Raw genomic sequence first — 18,670 nt, forward strand, 5'->3', positions numbered from 1 at the left:
GAGAGGAGGAGGAGGAGGAGGAGGAGGAGGAGGAGGAGATTGGATTTATACCCCGCCCTTCACTTGGAGTCTCAGAGCGGCTTACAAACTCCTTTCCCTTCCCTTCCCCACAACAGACACCCTGTGAGGTGGGTGGGGCTGAGAGAACTCTGACACAAACTGCTCTTTTTCAAGAACAGCTCTGACAGAACTATGGCTTGCCCAAGGTCATCCAGCCAGGTGCAAGTGGAGGAGTGGGGAATCAAACCCGGTTCTCCCGGATTAGAGTCCGCGCACTTAACCACTACACCAAACTGGCTCTAGAGGTATTTCATATCACCTACTGCCTGATCCTTTTCAACTGTAGATGCCGGAGACTAAACCTGGGACCTTCTGCACGCCAAGCAGAAGCTCTACCACTGAGCCACAGTTCCTCTTCCCCCTCCCCCCTGCGGCTGTCCTGAGATGGATCAGGCCCCCATGACATTCACAAAGTGGGGGGATTCCAGTGATAAAATGGCTGCGGCAGCATACCCAGGCATATCGGATCATCTAGTTTGGCCCTAAGTGGAACTTTATGTCACCTGAGTGCATTAAGACCCATGGTAACTGTCTGGGAAGTCAGTGTTCCCTCTAAGCTGAGTTAGTGCAAGCTAGCTCACAGTTTTTTAGCCTCTGGCTCACACATTTTTGCCTTGGCTCAGGAAGGATGGCTCCAGAGCAAACTGATTTATGCAGTAGCCAAATCGCTCGCTCAGAACTTGAATGCCAGTAGCTCACAAAGTAGAAATTTTGCTCACAAGACTCCACAGCTTAGAGGGAACACTGCCTTTTAGTTGTTCTCTGGGCTGAAAGGTGCTGTTCAGACACAGATACCCCACAGAAAATTTCCCCATTGCATTCAAATGCAAGCACTTGGGATGCAAGGAAGAACTTTCCCTTGGGGGAGGTCGAAACACTACAGAACGCTGACTCAGCTGCTCCCGCTCTCTCTTACTCACTCACACACACATACACATACATACTTTCTCATGGAAAATTTCCTCCTTGCATCCCAAGGATATGCGTCTGTATTCACAAGCCTGTTTACAGATTTCCTAGTGATTAGCGTCAGAATGCTACCAACTCTCTCAGGTGGGAGGCAGAGTTCTGAACTCTCTCACAGCCGCCTGGGAAATATCTGCCGCATCCTGAATAGGATGCAAATGAAGTTTTCCAGGTGGGGGTGGGAAGGAGAAGAATTTCTGAGTGCCACCTCTGTCACACACACACACACACACTACCCAAGGCAGAGAAGCAACGGAAGGTTTTAAGTGGGGGGTGGGAGTGGATTTCAGAATGCCATCTTTTATCTAGTCTCTCAGCTGGGAGGACGATTTTGACTCCCCCAACAAGGGGAAAGTTCTCACCACAGCAACTTGACTCCACTGACTGGTGGTGCCTCTCCACAGATCCAAGTGGCTTCCTGGTTGTCAGTCACAGGGAGGAGGGCAGATTGTGGGTGGCAGGGCAGTGACCCGCAGACACCTTGCATGTTGGGCACCCCAGGATTAAAGATTCAGGAACAATCAACATGCAACTTGAGTGGGGAGTATAAAACTGAGATGCCATTCTTCCAAGCCATATGATCCCATCCCAACTCCAGTCAAATTTCCATGGCTCTGTGAAATTCCTTCCATACACAGGTGAAGCTCCTATAAATGGGAGGACACAGTATGCCTTTATTTTACTAATGATACACCACTCTCTTTCTCCTTTTCACACCATCTAGAAGAAGCCACAAAGGTTACAGTCTGGATAACAGTTCCAGGTGGTCAGCCATGTTGGCTTGAAGCAGTAGAACAAATTTAGGGTCCAGTGGCACCTTTAAGACCAAGGTAAACCTGAATAGCAGGAGCTGCGGTGGCTCAAGTGGTTAAGATGCTGAACTGCAGGCTGTGGAAGGTCGGTAGTTCAGCAGTTCGAGACCTGGGTGCCGCATGATGGAGTGAGCTCCCATCTCTGGTTCCAGCTCCTGCCAACCTAGCAGTTCGAAAGCAAGAAATTGCAAGTAGATAAATAGGTACCACTTCGGTGAGAAGGTAACAGCGTTCCGTGCGCCTTGGTGTTTAGTCATGCCGGCCACGTGACCACGGAAACGTCTTCGAACAGCGCTGGCTCTTCGGCTTTGAAACAGAGATGAGCACCGCAACCCTAGAGTCGGATTCGACCGCCTTTCGAGCAAGGGAAACCTTTACCTTAAACCTGAATAAACTTTTGTTGGTCTTAAAGGTGCCACTAGACTCTAAGTCTAAATAACAGTGAATTAACTTAATCCAGACAAGACAGATACGGTAATAGTGGGAGACCTAGCTAGGAGCACCAATGCCTGTTCTGGAAGGGAATTGACTCTGCTGAAGGAACTCAGCCACTATCTGGGGTTACACCCACACCTGAAGTGGCCTTATCCTGAATGAGAACATTGGTCCATCAGGGTCAGCAGGCGGAGGTCTTTCACATCCCCTACTGCCTGGTCCTTTCAACTGGAGATGCCAAGGATTGAATTCGGGACCTTCAGCATGCAAAGCAGAGGCTCTCCCATTCCCATCGGCTCTTCCACTGCAGCCCCTCCTTCATAGGGATCCCCCTGAAATTAACGTTGCTACTACAACCTCAGATAGTGGTTGTACCAAGGGCAGAGCACCTTTTGCAAGCTCCAGCTAATTCACCAGCTACACCCACTACTGAAACCAGGAGTTGCCTCTTTTTTGCCAGGAGAGTACAATGACGTGGGTGTTCAAAAAGCTATAGTGCATTCCTATATGCTTCCAGGCACATTTCAAGGTGCTCGTTTTTAACTCTACAGCCCTGAATACTCTGGGTCCAGAAAATCTCAGGGAGTGACTACTCTCATCTGAGTCCTTCTGTCCATGAAGCCCTGCAAAGGCTTTTTCAGTAGTTCCCCCACTATTGTGAACCATCCACTCCGAAGACTCACTTTCCTTCATTCACTTCTTTTCAGAGACAGATAACGATTTATCCACATTGCTAAACATGCCAACTGGAATCTAATCTCTCGGATTTAATTGTGTCTGTTTGTAAAGTACTGGGTTCGCCGCACGGAGGACTCGGACGACGACATGCTTTTGCACACGTTTATTGTACTTCACTCCAACTAAGACTAACTCTAACGGCCCGACAGGGCCAACTATATACATATCCACCCAGCACCCCCCATTCCCATTGGAGGGTTTGAATGTCCCGCCAAAGTGGCTATTGGTTGGGGCTGGGGGAACCAGGATCCAAAGTTTCCATTGTTCCAGGAGCCAAGCTCCTGCATGTGCCGCGGACCCAGGCAGTGCTGCTATCTAAATAACCTAAGGCGTGTTGATTTCAGGTTTCTACAAGCGGTATCCTTTTTTTTTTAGGCAGTGCTGCTATCTAATCCATTATTGGCTTTTATTGTTTAAAATTAATTTGTAAACTGCATTATGAGTCTTCTCGGACTGAAAGCCAATATACATCTATTGTAAACTAATATATTAAACACAGACATCTGTTGAAAACCTTCCCCTCTACTTCTCATATGTGACATAAGCCACTTATGGCATAGGGTGCTTACCTTTCTTTGACATTTCTGTTGGCTAGAAAGTTAGGGATTCTTAAACTGCCACTCCAGCCCTAAACCAGTTCCTGTAGTTTCCCTATTTATTTCCGAAGAAGGAAAGTTGGGTTTTATACCCTGCTTTTCTCTAACCTAAGGCGTCTCAAAGTGGCCTACAATCCCCTTTCCCTTCCTCTCCCCTCAACAGGCACCCTGTGAGGCAGGTGGGGCTGAGGGAGCTCTGAGAGAACTGTGACTGGCCCAAGGTCACCCAGCAGGCTTCATGTGGAGGAGTGGGGAATCAAATCCCGTTCTCCAGATTAGAGTCCCCTGCTCTTAATCATTACTCCACGTTCACTTTAAATGGGCTCTTTATAGCTCCCAATGGAGCTACTTGTTGACCAGATTTTTAAAAATGAACCTAATTCACAGGCTGTGTTGGTGGCAAACTAGAAGAAGACGAAGAGAAGAAGAGATTGGATTTATACCCCGCCCTTCACTTGGAGTCTCAGAGCGGCTTACAAACTCCTTTCCCTCCCCCTCCCCACAACAGACACCCTGTGAGGTGGGTGGGGCTGAGAGAACTCTGACACAAACTGTTCTTTTTCAAGAACAGCTGTGCCAGAGCTTGTGACTGACCCAAGGTCACATCAGCAGGTGCAAGTGGAGGAGTGGGGAATCAAACCTGGTTCTCCCAGATTAGAGTCCGCGCACTTAACCACTACACCAAACTGGCTCTCAGATAAAAGACATCTGAAAACTGGATATGTAACTTCTTATCATCTAGATTTGCATGTGTTTTATTCAGAATAAATTCAATGTTCAGCAAAAGCCTTCAAGATTTCTGTTCTCTTGTTTGTGTGTGTGTGTGTGTGCGTGCGCAATGAACAGTCTATTAACTGCTTGCTACGACTCTGACATTCCTATTTGTTTTAGCGTCAAATCATCCCAGACAGCTGTTTCATTCCACATCACTTTTAAAAATCAAATTATGCTTCACAATGGAGTCCTCCATCTCCAGCTGTGTGAGCTTTTTGTTTCATGGTTCTTTAGCTGTGTTAGTACTATATTTTTAAATTTTCTGCTCAAGATTATAGTTGTATGAACATGGATGGATGGATGATAGACTGATGGATAGATACTATACCTTCTATAAACCTGAATGTGTAGTAAAATGCATGTTTTAAAACCTGAATCTCATTGTGGGTTCTAAGATCTCGATAACGTGGATTAAGTTGTAGAGATGCTTGGGGGGGTGCAGAATCACAGCTGCAGGCTTCAACAGTTATTTTGGCCATGTTTCCTAATGGAAGAGTCACAAACAAGCCTTGTTTTGGTATGTCAAGGCAAAATGTTTGCATTGGACATCACTATAAAGTGAATCCAAAGTGCAAGGAGAGTGCCACAAAGGGCAATGCAAATCCCAAAGAAGCACATACCAGCATACAAACAGAAGCAGATGCAGCTTGTCTTGAATATACAACAGTAAGACCTTTCCAGGGAGATTTGCTCACTCTGTCCCCAATATACTTCCATTCCCTTAGAATGCTTTTGAAGAACTGGAATTGCACTGGAAAGACGATAACAGACATTACAAAGAGGTGGCACAATCCAAATTGAGTAGGAGAAGGGGGAAAGTGATACAAAACGTTACACATTTTGCAAGTTGGGTTCCTTCCATACACAGGTGAATGGATGATAGACAGTTCTTGTTTAATTAAGATCCAGGCCAAAAACAACAAGAAAAAAAAATCACAACTCAAACTTGGGAGGCGGGAGATGAACAGTGAGTGGGGGGAAAGATGGAAAGAAGAACTCACTGATAGCCATCTGGCATCAGCTTCCTCCACTCCAACTGGAATGGCTTCCATATGAAAAGTTTATTTTATTTATTTATTTTTAAAATTTATACCCCACTTTTCTGTTTTTACATGGGCCGCCAAGGCAGCTTGTTAGCTTCTGGTTCTTCTACTCAGACAATAAAGGAAGGAGACAGCATTTTCCCTGAATGAGCCAAAGAAATAAGAAGGGAAGTATGGGCACTCCATTCTCTTTAGGAAATGTAGTCTGTTTGCACATGGAGGGTTTTCTCCACCTTGGCTTCAAAACAGGATCACTATTTGTGGTGGGGGTTTTTTGGGGGGGAGGGACTTCGACACAATGTTGTGCAATGATCAAACTGATTCTGAAGTTTCCCCATCCTCAATATGCTCCCTCCCAAATCTGCTTTACTCTAACATTTTTTGGGGGGAAATGTAGCCCACGAGAGTTAGAACGTTGCCTGAAACGAATGGTGCACATTTTCCTGGTCTGCAATTGCCCCACCCATAGCACTGCCATTTTCTCATTTTGAGTCCCATGTAGGTGCAATGACAGCATATCCCCAGAACTAATGGCGAGTCCCTCTAGGGCACAGATGGAAAGGAAAAGCCAGAGAAAAAGACTAGACTGAAGAAAGTGCACAGAAAACTCCATGTGTGGAAGCTCTGTCATGAACAAGTACGCCTCTGCATTCATAGTGGTGACAAATACAACAATCCCTGCAGTGCGGAACCACTTTTCTGGGTTGTAATGCAGATTTTCTGACTCCGTGGAGCTTGCAGCTTCCAGTTCTTACAATGCAGTTCTTTGGAAGTAAGATTTAGGTCACGAGACCTTCTCTACTTTTTCATAGTTTTGCTTCTACCCTACTTTGCTCCACATTTGCAGCTGGAAAAGAAATACATCTCTTAATAGTTTTTTAAAACATCAATACTGGTTGCATACAGAGCTAATATTCTGTTCTGTTCTTTTAAGAAGATAAGAATCTTCTGTTAACTCTGGCTCAGGAGCCAGTGCAGACATAACATTACACTATGATTAACACTGGCAAGGGGAGGGAGGAGAGAATTCACACAGGAGAGGGGAAGAGGAAGGGAGAGGGAGCATAAAAATTAAGATGCTGGCAGAATTCTGTCTGCACAGGGGCCTCTGTAGCTAACAGGAAAGAAAATGGTTTTAAAATAAACAGGTACATTTCATATTGCTTATGAGACCGAGACAGAAGGTTGCTAGATCTATTGTTATCCAAAGCTAAAGCAGACCTTTGCAAGTCACCACAACAGCAAAAATTCAATTCAGGGAGAATAAAGTCTATATGAATAATCTTTCTTCTTTCTAAAACCAGGTGCACAACTAGACTAGTTCAAGCAAATGCACTCTATGATGCTCGTGAGAACTTTCCCCGTTTGTGAGGGATTACTTATACACTTCAACTTGTCATCCCCCCCCCATTTTCTTCCTAACCTTCGCCAAAATAAGCACCCTGTTTCAAATATTTCAATGGAGTTGGAAGGTGTGCCTTATTTTGCTTCCCCCAAACCTTGTTATTTATAGATTAAAATGTGGCAGATTTGCCGGAGAGACTGCACAGGGTTTTAACACACTGCGAAAAAGGAACAGATTTTGTTCTAGCAGATTAACAGTCAGAAAAGGCTGAGAAAAGAAGTTGTACTTTCCTTCCTTACATATGGTTCTTGTTTACCAAAATGCAGTTTTATGCAAACACCTACAACAAGGGAGAGCATAAAATAAGAGGGATTGCCAGCCAAAGGTACGGAAAGCCATGGGGCGTGCCTTGTAGGGAACACACAAAAATCTATAAGCAAATCTCAAGAAAAGGGAGATGTTTTCTTGTGGATATTAGGACAGGAATGTTCCAATATTTATGAAAGCAATGGAGATATTTCTCAAATCCCCTCTCTCTCTTAACTTTGACTGCAGGCAAATACTTCCTTTTTCTGCCTCAGGTGGGGGAGGTGTTCCTTCTTCACAGCTAGCAAACTTTTACTAGTCTGAAAGCTAATCACCATCCTTTCCTTCCACCTCTTCAAAGGATGCTTAAAACAGAACTGAGATCAGCCACCAACTATTGTGGAAATCTGACTTCAAGCATTTGTACATAACCATATGCATCTTGGAGCTGCGGTGGCTCAAGTGGTTAAGACACTGAACTGCAGGCTGTGGAAGATCGGTAGTTCAGCAGTTCGAGACCCAAGTGTGCGGCTTGATGGAGTGAGCTCCCGTCTCTAGTTCCAGCTCCTGCCAACCTAGCAGTTCGAAAGCAAGAAATTACAAGTAGATAAATAGGGACCACTTCGGTGGGAAGGTAACAGCGTTCCGTGCGCCTTGATGTTTAGTCATGCCGGCCACATGACCACGGAAATGTCTTCGGACAGCGCTGGCTCTTCGGCTTGGAAACGGAGATGAGCACCGCAACCCTAGAGTCGGATTCGACTGGCTTTACCTTTACATGCATTGTATCAGTGTGAGCCTTTTAAAGAAAATTTCTAGCATAGCAAGAACTAGTAATCCAGAAGAGTTCCGTATTTTCAGCTCCTTTTGATATTCTCCTCCTCCTCCAGGATAGTATAGTGCTTAGAATAGGGATCCCCAGTGTCGTCTTGTGGACACTATTGGCACCTGCTGACATGACGCCTTTACTGGCACCCTCCAGTTGCTCTGAGAAAGCAGGCAGGGGAAGGTTACGTTTTTGCCTGGCAGGCCTTCTGACTAGGAAGAAGAAGAAACTGGATTTATACCCTGCCCTTCACTATCCGAAGGAGTCTCAGAGCGGCTTACAATCTCCTTTCCCTTCCCCCTCCCCACAACAGACACCCTGTGAGGTAGGTGGGGTTGAGAGAGCTCTTGACAGGAACTGCTCGTGAGAGAACATCTCTGAAAGAACTTGTGACTGACCCAAGGTCACACCAGCAGCTGCATGTGGAGGAGTGGGGAATCAAACCCGGTTCTCTCAGATTAGAGTCCGCGCTCCTAACCACATCAAACTGGCTCACAAACCGTTAAGAGATCTGACTGGCTGTGCAGGTATTTTTTAAAGCTGCTTGAGCAACAGCCCACATCACAGCACAAGGGTCTTCCCTGTGTTACTGTGTGTGTATGCCATAACATTTTTTAAAACAATCTGCTCATTTTAACAGGCATCATGTTAAACAAAGGTTCTGCCTGGAATACTAAAGAGGTACTAGTTTGGTGTAGTGGTTAAGAGTGGCATACTCTAATCTGGGAGAACGGGGTTTGATTCCCCACTCCTCCACATGCAGCTGCTGGTGTGACCTTGGGTCAGTCGCAAGTTCTCTCAGAACCGTTCTCTCAAGGGCAGTCCCTGAGAGAGCTCTCTCAGCCCCACCTACCTCACAGGGTGTCTGTTGTGGGGAGGGGAAGGGAAAGGAGATTGTAAGCAGCTCTGAGACTCCTTCAGGTAGTGAAGGGCGGGGTATAAATCCAATCTCTTCTTCTACTACTACTATTAGAGTAAAGCATAACCTCAATCCCTGACATTTTGCAGTTGGCCCCACCTCCCATGGCAGACATTTTTGTAATTGGGTCTGCAACTACCACCCTGTGTCAGAATTCCAACAGTGCCTGCATGCTAAAAAAAGGCTGGGGATCCCTGGGTTGCAGTGTCGGAGGAGGATCTACGGCACCCAGGTTTAAATCCCCATTTCTGCCACGATGACTGCTGGCTGACCATGGGTCGTTTCTCTCAGCCTCCCCTCCCTAACGAAACTGCTGTAAGAATAAAATGGAGAAAGGGAGACCCTTGTATGCCACCTTAAATTCCCTGGAGGAAGGGGGGGATTAAAATGGGGAAAAAAACAAATGATATTACAGAACAAGCAGCATGTGATAGACAAAGTCCAGTCTACATTTGTCTGCTGAGCTGGGTGAGCAAAATGACAGTCTGTCTATGTGAAAAGCTAGCTTCAGCAAACACTCTTTTCTCAAAAGAGAAGCTACTAGTCTAGGAGATCAATACAATTTTTATTTGTACAAGATGAAGCCAGAAAGAGATAGTAAGAAGAATTAGATATATTGTAAAGAGAGTTCATGTGAACAGAAAAGTGAGTTATTATGGCAACAGAAAAAGAGAAGGTATGCCTCCCCCCACCCCCAAGTTCTAAACAAAATGGATGTTTTTAAATAAACGGTTCAGGTTTTTTTAACCATAGGATCTGCTTTATTTGAGTGCCTGCATTATGCTGTGTAATGCATCCAAAAGTTAAATACAAGCATATTACATTTCCAAAATGTAAAACAGAAGCAGCAGCAGCACAGATCCAGCGGGTAGACCAGCAAATTCCACAGAGGCTTAAGAAAGTAAAGTTTTTCTTCCTCTATTGTCATTATCTTCCCCTCCTCGTCATATTACTGTCCATTTTATAAACTCGGGCAGATATTGTTTTTTCCATTCATCAGATAAAAGTTCAGCCTTTAAAATATCACCTTTTCAGTACTTTCATTTTGACTCACCCTTCATTTCCAACAACCGTCACATGACAATGAATGAAGAACTGCCAGCAGGCACTAAAAGTCTTACAAATGTTGAAAGATCACAAAAAGGATGAACCAGTGGGCTCTCCACTGGCAAAGTTGGGGCTACTCAAACAAAATTCCAGAGAACAAGAAACTCTTAGAACAGACGGAGCTTCCTTTTCTTCCTTTTTTGTTTTTTTAAGGCTTTTATTGAAAATTTAGCATCAGACATAAAGACAAACCAGTGACAATAAACTGTCATAAACATGTGAGGTCATAGTAAATAATCAAGTATCAATTAATTAACATAATAAAACATCTGTAACACAGTTCTGATCAACATGGTCTTTGTTTTGAGCAACAACATTTAAAACAGGCTCTCCTTTAGAATCAGATGGATTGAATGGCCCCTATCAGAGAATCTTCACTGAGGAGAACTCCACATTGTTGTGTGAGCAAAACTGCCCCACAACTGTCTCAACCTGGTTTAAGAAAAGCTGTTGCTCCTGTTAGGTTTCCCTCTGCATGGCTCTGCAAGGAGCTACCAAAGATAGCCCATTCTGTTCCTCTTCTAACTGCAGTGTTGGTTTTCTGTCATGACATGCAAGGAACTCTACAGCATCAGGGACAGAATATGTGGTTTGTGCAAGGTTGGCAGAGCAGGAAGCTTTCGAGGCAAAGCTCCCTTCATCAGATACCAAGCTTTGAGTCTTGAAAACTCATACCCTGAGAATCTTATCGGTCTCTAAGTGCTACTTGACTCAAAGCTAACTGTCTGACTGCAAACCAACAGGGCTATCCTCTGAAACTGAGTTTAGAAAAGAGGCCTAGATTGAAGAAAGTTTGAGGAACAGAAGAAGAGGATAGCACATGAAGCTGCCTTTCTACTGAACCGGAGAACCGGTGCTGGAGAAGACTCTTGAGAGTCCCTTGGACGGCAAGGAGATCAAATCAGTCAATCCTAAAAGTAATCAACCCTGATTGTTCCCTGGAAGGCCAGATACTGAAGCTGAGGTGGACTTTGGCCACCCAATGAGAAGGGAGCACTCCCTGGAGAAGACCCTGATGCTGGGAAAGACTGAAGGTCAAAGAAGAAGGGGATGACAAAGGATGAGATGGTTATACAGTGTTACCGATGCAACGAACATGAAATTAAGCAAACTCTGGAGGACGATGGAAGACAGGAGGGCCTGGCGTGATGTGGTCCATGGGTTTGCAAAGAGTCAGACTCGACTGTGCGACTGAACAACAACAACTGAACCGGACCACTGGTCCATCAAGATCAGTACGGTCAACACAGACTGGCAGGGGCTCTACAGGGTCACAGGTAGAGGTCTTTCACCTCACCTCCTGCCTGGTCCTTTCAGCTGGAGACGCCAGAGACCGAACCTTGGACCCTCTGAATGCCAAGCAGATGTTCTACCACTGAACCACAGCCCCGGTAATTCCAAACTGGCTTTCCTTGCAGTCAAATAATTTCAACTTGTTGCCCCCAATCAGCATTTTAGACCACTTGAGGTCACTCAGCTGCACAAGTGAACAGATGTCTGCCCAAATCCAAATAAAAGTAAGATGTCATCAATTTGCCCCTATTCATACTAATGCACCAGCTTCACGTCCACTGCTAAACTTGAAGTTTCATACAACAAGTGAAAAAAGAGGCAAACGTGACAGAAGAGCCCAGAAATAATCAACAGCAGCACTCTTCCCTGGCCATACTGTTCCAGATCTCACCTCTCACAGAACAAAAATACTAAGTCTCCAAAAGGGGAAGGTTGTAGCTTTAGAGAACACCCTCATCTTGCATTTTCTAGACAATACAGATTGTTATCGTGCATTATTAGGGGCTCCACTGAATTTACCCCATTTCTATTATACATTTTGCTTCATCAGTATTTCCATAATGGAAAATCCCCACAGGGGTGGTGCATCTGCATATAGCCGAAAAGTACAGAGACAGTGATTTATGCCCTAATTTTTACTGGGTCAATAAAATCTTATATTCTTCAACCATGATAAACAGCAGTAGGCAAGAAACTCCTGTCAATAAATGTGAAGCTTCTATTGACTGGTGCATTAAAATTAAACGTTAAGTTAATAAAGACAGTTCAGGAGTTTTGGTAAGAAAACTCAAATTCATTACAAGCTCAAAAAACAGTAACAGAAGTTATATTAATTTTTTTTTATCATAAACCATCATCATAGAACAATTTCTGTCCTATACATTAGCAACATGCTGATTCTGCTCAGGTCTCTTAATTATACTACAAACTAATTTAAGCACAAGAGCTTAGGCCTTAAATATTAAAATATCTAACAAGTCAAAGCAATGGTATTCCCAGTAGTCATGTATGGCTGCGAGAGTTGGACTATAAGGAAGGCCGAGCGCCGAAGAATAGATGCTTTTGAACTATGGTGCTGGAGAAGACTCTTGAGAGTCCCTTGGACTGCAAGAAGATCAAATCAGTCAATCCTAAAAGAAATCAACCCTGACTGTTCCCTGGAAGGCCAGATAATGAAACTGAAGCTCAAATACTTTGGCCACCAAATGAGAAGGGAGCACTCACTGGAGAAGACCCTGATGCTGGGAAAGATTGAAGGTCAAAGAAGATGGGGACGGCAAAGGATGAGATGGTTAGACAGTGTCATAGATGCAATGAACATGAAGTTGAGCAAACTTCAGAGGACGGCGGAAGACCGGAAGGCCTGGCGTGATCTGTTCCATGGGGTCGTGAAGAGTCGGACTCGACTGTGCGACTGAACAACATCTAACAAGTCTCTCCAAATTTCAGCCTGAAGGCTTCCCCATAGAAACCGTGAAATGAATGCACTGCATTCCTTAAGGGAATTCTCCTACATGGAGATTATCTCCAAGGAGAAAAGTAACACGTATTAAGTGACCGCATTAGCGATGTGAAGCACAATGTAACTATTTCTCTCAGGTCACTTTCATTGTCAGGAGAGCTAATCAGTTAGTTTGTCCTTAAACAAATGGAACTTTTGCCATTGCTGTACAGGCCATCTTTCAAAGTTCTGAAATGCTACAGATCAATCTATCATGTTTGTATCCATCCCTCTTCCTCCAAGCAGTATCTTGACAGCATACACAGTTCTCTCCAAATTAAACCATGAGCAAGGGGATTGATGCAAGAGCTCTCAGTGAGTTTTGTGGCTGAGTGCAGAGCTCAAGCAGGGTTTTCCCCATCCCTAGTCTGCTACTCTAACCACTGTACATCTTTCGAATAGAAAGTCAACATCCTCTATGAACACGCAGCTCTCTTCCATGAAGGAACAGGGTTGTTGTTTTTAACTGCAACAAGGTACCAACATCAGCAACACAAATAAAATAACACACGGTGCTTATCTTTGGCAAAAGTAACCAGGGTGAGCCCCCCCACCCTCATTTTCCCCACACCATTTTATTTTGTCAGGCTAAATGGTTGAACAACATGTTATTGACTGTGGCCTTGTGATCAGACCGGATAGATCTCTGTGCTTGCATGAAACTTCATCAGTTGGAAGAAAGCTGACCCATGTTGACCTATTCACACTAAGCATGGCCTTTTCTGCCCTGGCCCCTGCCTGGTGGAACATGCTCCCCATTGAGATCAGGGCCCTGCGGGACCTCCTTCAATTCTGCAGGGCCTGTAAGACAGAGCTGTTCCGTCAGGCCTTTGGTTTAGGCAGTGGACATCCAATGTATGGCCTCCCTGAGGTTCTTGCCACCCATTTAACAACTGCTGGCCATTATTTACATCTTACCACGAGCCATGACCTCTCTCAACCATTAATTTTTCTACTGTAGGGTCATGATCACCATTTTAATGTATATGACAATGTCTTAATATTTTAATTATTTATTGTATTAATGAAATGTTGTTCCTTATTGTATCTTACCACGAGCCATGACCTCTCACAACCATTAATTTTTCTACAGTAGGGTCATGATCACCATTTTAATGTATATGACAGTGTCTTAATATTTTAATTATTTATTGCATTAATGAAATGTTGTTCCTTATTGTATCTTACTTATCTTACCACGAGCCATGACCTCTCACAACCATTAATTTTTCTACTGTAGGGTCATGATCACCATTTTAATGTATATGACAGTGTCTTAATATTTTAATTATTTATTGCATTAATGAAATGTTGTTCCTTATTGTATCTTACTTATCTTACCACGAGCCATGACCTCTCACAACCATTAATTTTTCTACTGTAGGGTCATGATCACCATTTTAATGTACATGACAGTGTCTTAATATTTTAATTATTTATTGTATTAATGAAATGTTGTTCCGTATTGTATTGATGAAGTGCTGTTATCCACCCTGAGCCCGCTTGCGGGAAGGACGGGCTATATATATGAAGAAATAAAATAAATAAATAAATAAATGTGTCTTTTCTCATCTGCTCAGTGTTCAGGATCTCAAATCTATAACGCGTATATCAAATGCAGGCATTTTTGCTCACATCAAATTCACTTAGGCAGTAACAGTATATAGAACAACAAACAAAAAATGGAAAAGCCTTATTTATTGAATAAAAACATCTTAATTACAAAGGCTTTCCTCTACTTTCTTTGATGTAAAAGAATCCTCCGAGTCTCCAGTATCCAACAACCGTCCTATGGGTTTTCTGCTGAGAAATAACAGCCCATCTCAATAAAAATAGAGAAGATTCAAAATTCTAAAGCCCAGGGAGTAGCAATTCACTCCTTTTTGGGTAGTTTATTTGTTTGAATTCTGCCCCTCCCATCACTACTATGCATCCCAATTTGCATTCTGGTTCTTAAAACAAAAGAGGGAGAAAGGAGTAAAATGAGACATCTGCTATGACATAGTATGCTATGACAACACTACCTCACTTGAACCTCAGTACTTCCATGAAGAAATGGCAGCAACTCATCCTTGCTCCTGTCCTGCAAGTACCAATGGGAAGGTGAGCATGGGAACCAACTACCTATTGCCCATGTGCCCATAAGGCTACGAGACGTGATCAAGGCTGCTGTCATGTCAGGCCATGGACATGGACCTGCCTGATCCATCTGCCTTAAAGAACTGCTGCCTTCAAGCCACATAGAAGTCAAGAGATCTGGGTACCTAGCTACAGTGGTAGCACAACATGGCTTCATGGTAGAGATCCGGGCCCCGTAAGACCTAGTACAGTTTCGTAGGGCCTGCAAAACGGAGCTGTTCTACCAGGCCCTCTGGTGAGGCGTTGGGTATCCATTAATTGGCCTCCCTGCTGCAGTTTCTGCTACAGATAGACTGCTACTGATAAAATCTTTATAGCTCAGCTGCGGCCCAATTACTCCCAGTTTAGGATTACTGAGTATGTAATTGCTGCTATGCCCATCTTTTAACTGTTTTAACTGTGTTTATTGCTTAATGTTTACTTTTAATCGTTTACTGATTGTAAATTATTGTTGTAGCTCACCCTGAGCCTGCCCGCAGGAAGGGTGTGAAATAAATCTAAAGAAATTTTAAAAACGGAGCATTTGCTTTGCGTGCAGAAGGGAGCGGTGGCGCAGGCATTACAACGCCTGCTATTAACATCTGGACGAACAGCCGGAAGGCTGTTCGATTCCCCACCGCGGCCGGGTTGAGCCCCCGGCCCTCGTCCCAGCTCCCGCCAACCCAGCGGCTCTGTTAACATCAGAGGAATGGGTACCTGCCTTAGATGGCAGGGGGCACCCCCCCCTTCCCAGCCTTGCGCTGGTGATCGGCGGTGAAGAAAAGCGAAGGAGAGGATCGAGTCGGCGGCAGCAAGCGAGGAAGAAATGGCGGCGGCAGAGAAATGGCGAAAGGCGACCAGAACGGCGGTGACTGGCTCGAGCAAGTGGTGAAAGGTGGAGCCAAGGATGGAGCGACGTCAGAACGCGGGGCGCAGCGCGGCAGGAGCCGCTTGGACGTTGCCGAGGCTGCGCCCGGGAGAGATACGCCGCTCATCCGAGGAGAGAATAACAACGGCCAGCTCGGCCAGTTGGGAGCAGCCGGGCCGTAGAACAACATCAACAGCACCAACTCACACCAAGAAAGCTGCCGAGGGAACATCGTGCCGTATTAGGGGTGCTGGTAGGTTGTCCCCCCCCCCGCACCATATGTGGCCCTAGATAGGTTATTCGCTACTATAGTAGCACATTGTAAACCGCCCTGAGACCCGCTAGGGGTTAAGGGCGGTATATAAATCACCTGTAAATAAATAAAAAAAAATTTAACTCCTTCTCCAAGTACAAGGAGCAGGTTGAAGGTGATGTGAGACCTTGGAGAACTGTCGGCAGACAGAGTTGGCTTCACTGACCTTCAGAGGCGAGTAGTCAATTTCAGCATAAGGCAGTATAAGGAATATGACGACTAGCTGAAGTGAAATTCTTCCTTTATAATGATGTAAATAGAACATGACCTCTTCACTAGTTTTGTTCTTTGTTGATTTGGTTTGATGGTGTCTGGGAATCAAGAGTAAAGTGGATCATAGCTTTACACTGAGTGCTGTTGAATTTTCCCTTTGCATAATGCTGCTACACTCTGCCCCAAATACCACAGATTTATTTGTAAACAAGTTACGGTCTATTATGAAAGAACAGCTTTTTTAGCTTTTTAATACACTATTTATATAGGTACTGTCATATGTTTCCACTTGCATCTCAACAAAATTGTGAATGTTTTCTCTTTCACAGAGGAGGGGGAGTCACTCAAGCTTTTTCATTCATTTTGTCAGCACAAGCCTCCCCCCTCCAGCCTGTTGGAAAATGCTTTAATTCAGTTTTCTCCTTTTACACCTTCAGCTGAAATACTAAACATGACTTAATTTTATGCATTTAGAAGTATAACACATTCTATTAACCAGGCAAGAGAACATCTTTATAAAACACAGACGCCAGAAATTATTTTGAAAACCTGAAGTGTTAAGCTAGTCCACTTAACATTACTGCTGAAATTGTTCTTTCTGAAAGAAAAAGCTCTTACAACACTTCCATAAGATACCAAGACCCAGGTTTTGACAAGAAGAAAAAAGTGACAGAGCAACAGAACCACCACTGAACACCTTTCTCACTCAATTAAGTGAGCGTTATCTTGGGTGGCAGGATACAAAAGTTGGGGATTGGTCTCAGAAGCATGTCAGAATCAAGCTGTTTAGGACTTGAGAGATTAAAACCAGGTCCTTGGACCATTCCTGTGGACACTAGAAAATCAAGTTGTAATTTGTTACGTCATCACTAAGACATAGACCACCAGAAGCACCTGAATGGTGATAAAGGTCAGTGTGAGTACATTACAATAGCTAGAGGCTGAACAGTGCTGTCAAGTCAGAAGACTTATGGTGACCCTCAGGATTTGTCACACCCTGAACACTCCCTGTTTGAACTGCTGCCTTCGGGTAGAAGATATAGGACAATCAAAACAAGGACAAACAGATTAAAAAACAGTTTTTATTCGAGAGCTATTATTGCTTTAAATGCTGTATGAATTGGAATTTGGGTGACATTGGTGGTTAAGTTGCAATGTGAACCCTAATGGTTGTGTGAGTGTATATGAGTATGGTTGTGTGAGTGTATATGAGTATGCTTGTAGATCACCGAATGATTGCACCTTAATTTCATTGTACTATGTACAATGACAATAAAGTATATTATTATTATTATTATTATTATTATTATTATTATTATTATTACACACCAAGCAGCAGGAGAAAGCAGCGCAGAGCTGCAGGGCTGCAAGAGAAGCTAGCTACTGACCCAGCTGATCATGGGCTGGCTTCTGCAGACCCTTTAATAATGCATAAGCCTGCCCGAGAAACTGCTGAGAGGCGGGAACAATCTTCTCCTGACACTCAGCTGTTTTCAGATCTACCCAAAATTCCTCACTATATCCGAGATTTTCTTGGGATTTTTTTTTTCGGTTTTCCAAGAATACTTGGATACATTTGGGAAGCCAAAATATACGTGGAAAATACAGATAAGGTATTTTTCAGGTATATTTTCAGCTCGGGTAGATCAGAATGCACACCCCTATTAGAGACACTGGATCTCCTTGGTGGTCTCCTATCAGAGTACTAAGCAGGGCTGACCCTACGTAGCTTCTGAGATCTGACAAGATCTCCAGCCCTCTGTTCTTCCAGCCAGTATTTTGTTTGATTTTTTTTATGTTGTCTAGAGCACATTGAAACTTTATTTTTAATAATTTGAGGTAAAATCCTGAACTTGTTCATCTGCCTTGTCTGTATGGGCACTGTCTTGCTACCGGTATTTTCCAGCTTCAAAACCTTATTTTCTAGTACATTGTACTTCATTTCTGTGGCTTCCCTGTTGCCTTGCGTAGGCAAAGGTAGTGTGCTGCTACAGGTTACTAACAGTGGGAGCTGGGAACAGTTACATTTTTTTTTCAACTGAAGCCCAAAGGGTATCTGGCCCTAGGGATATCCACCTGTCCCCGACCAGGGCCTTTTCGGCCCTGGCCCCAACCTGGTGAAATTCTCTGCCAAACACCACCAGGGCCCTGCGGGACCTTATGCAATTCTGCAGGGCCTGCAAGGCAGAGATGTTCCACCAGGCCTTTGGTTGAGGACAGCGACGGCTTTCATCTCGGCTGGCACTTTCCTCTGTTTTCCATACTTATTTCGATCTCTCCCCCCTTGCCCGTGAAGCAGCCAGCAGTCTGTAATATGGGAACAATTAATTCATAAGTATTAGTGTTCGCCATCTGTTTTTTAAAATATATTCTAATATGATTTATTATTTTTATCTGGTCAATGTTTTTAATGTTACTGTCCATCACCCAGAGCCCT

The sequence above is a fragment of the Gekko japonicus genome, unplaced genomic scaffold (assembly GCF_001447785.1).
Source record: "Gekko japonicus isolate JY-2015 unplaced genomic scaffold, Gekko_japonicus_V1.1 scaffold1235, whole genome shotgun sequence".
Taxonomy (NCBI): Eukaryota; Metazoa; Chordata; class Lepidosauria; order Squamata; family Gekkonidae; genus Gekko; species Gekko japonicus.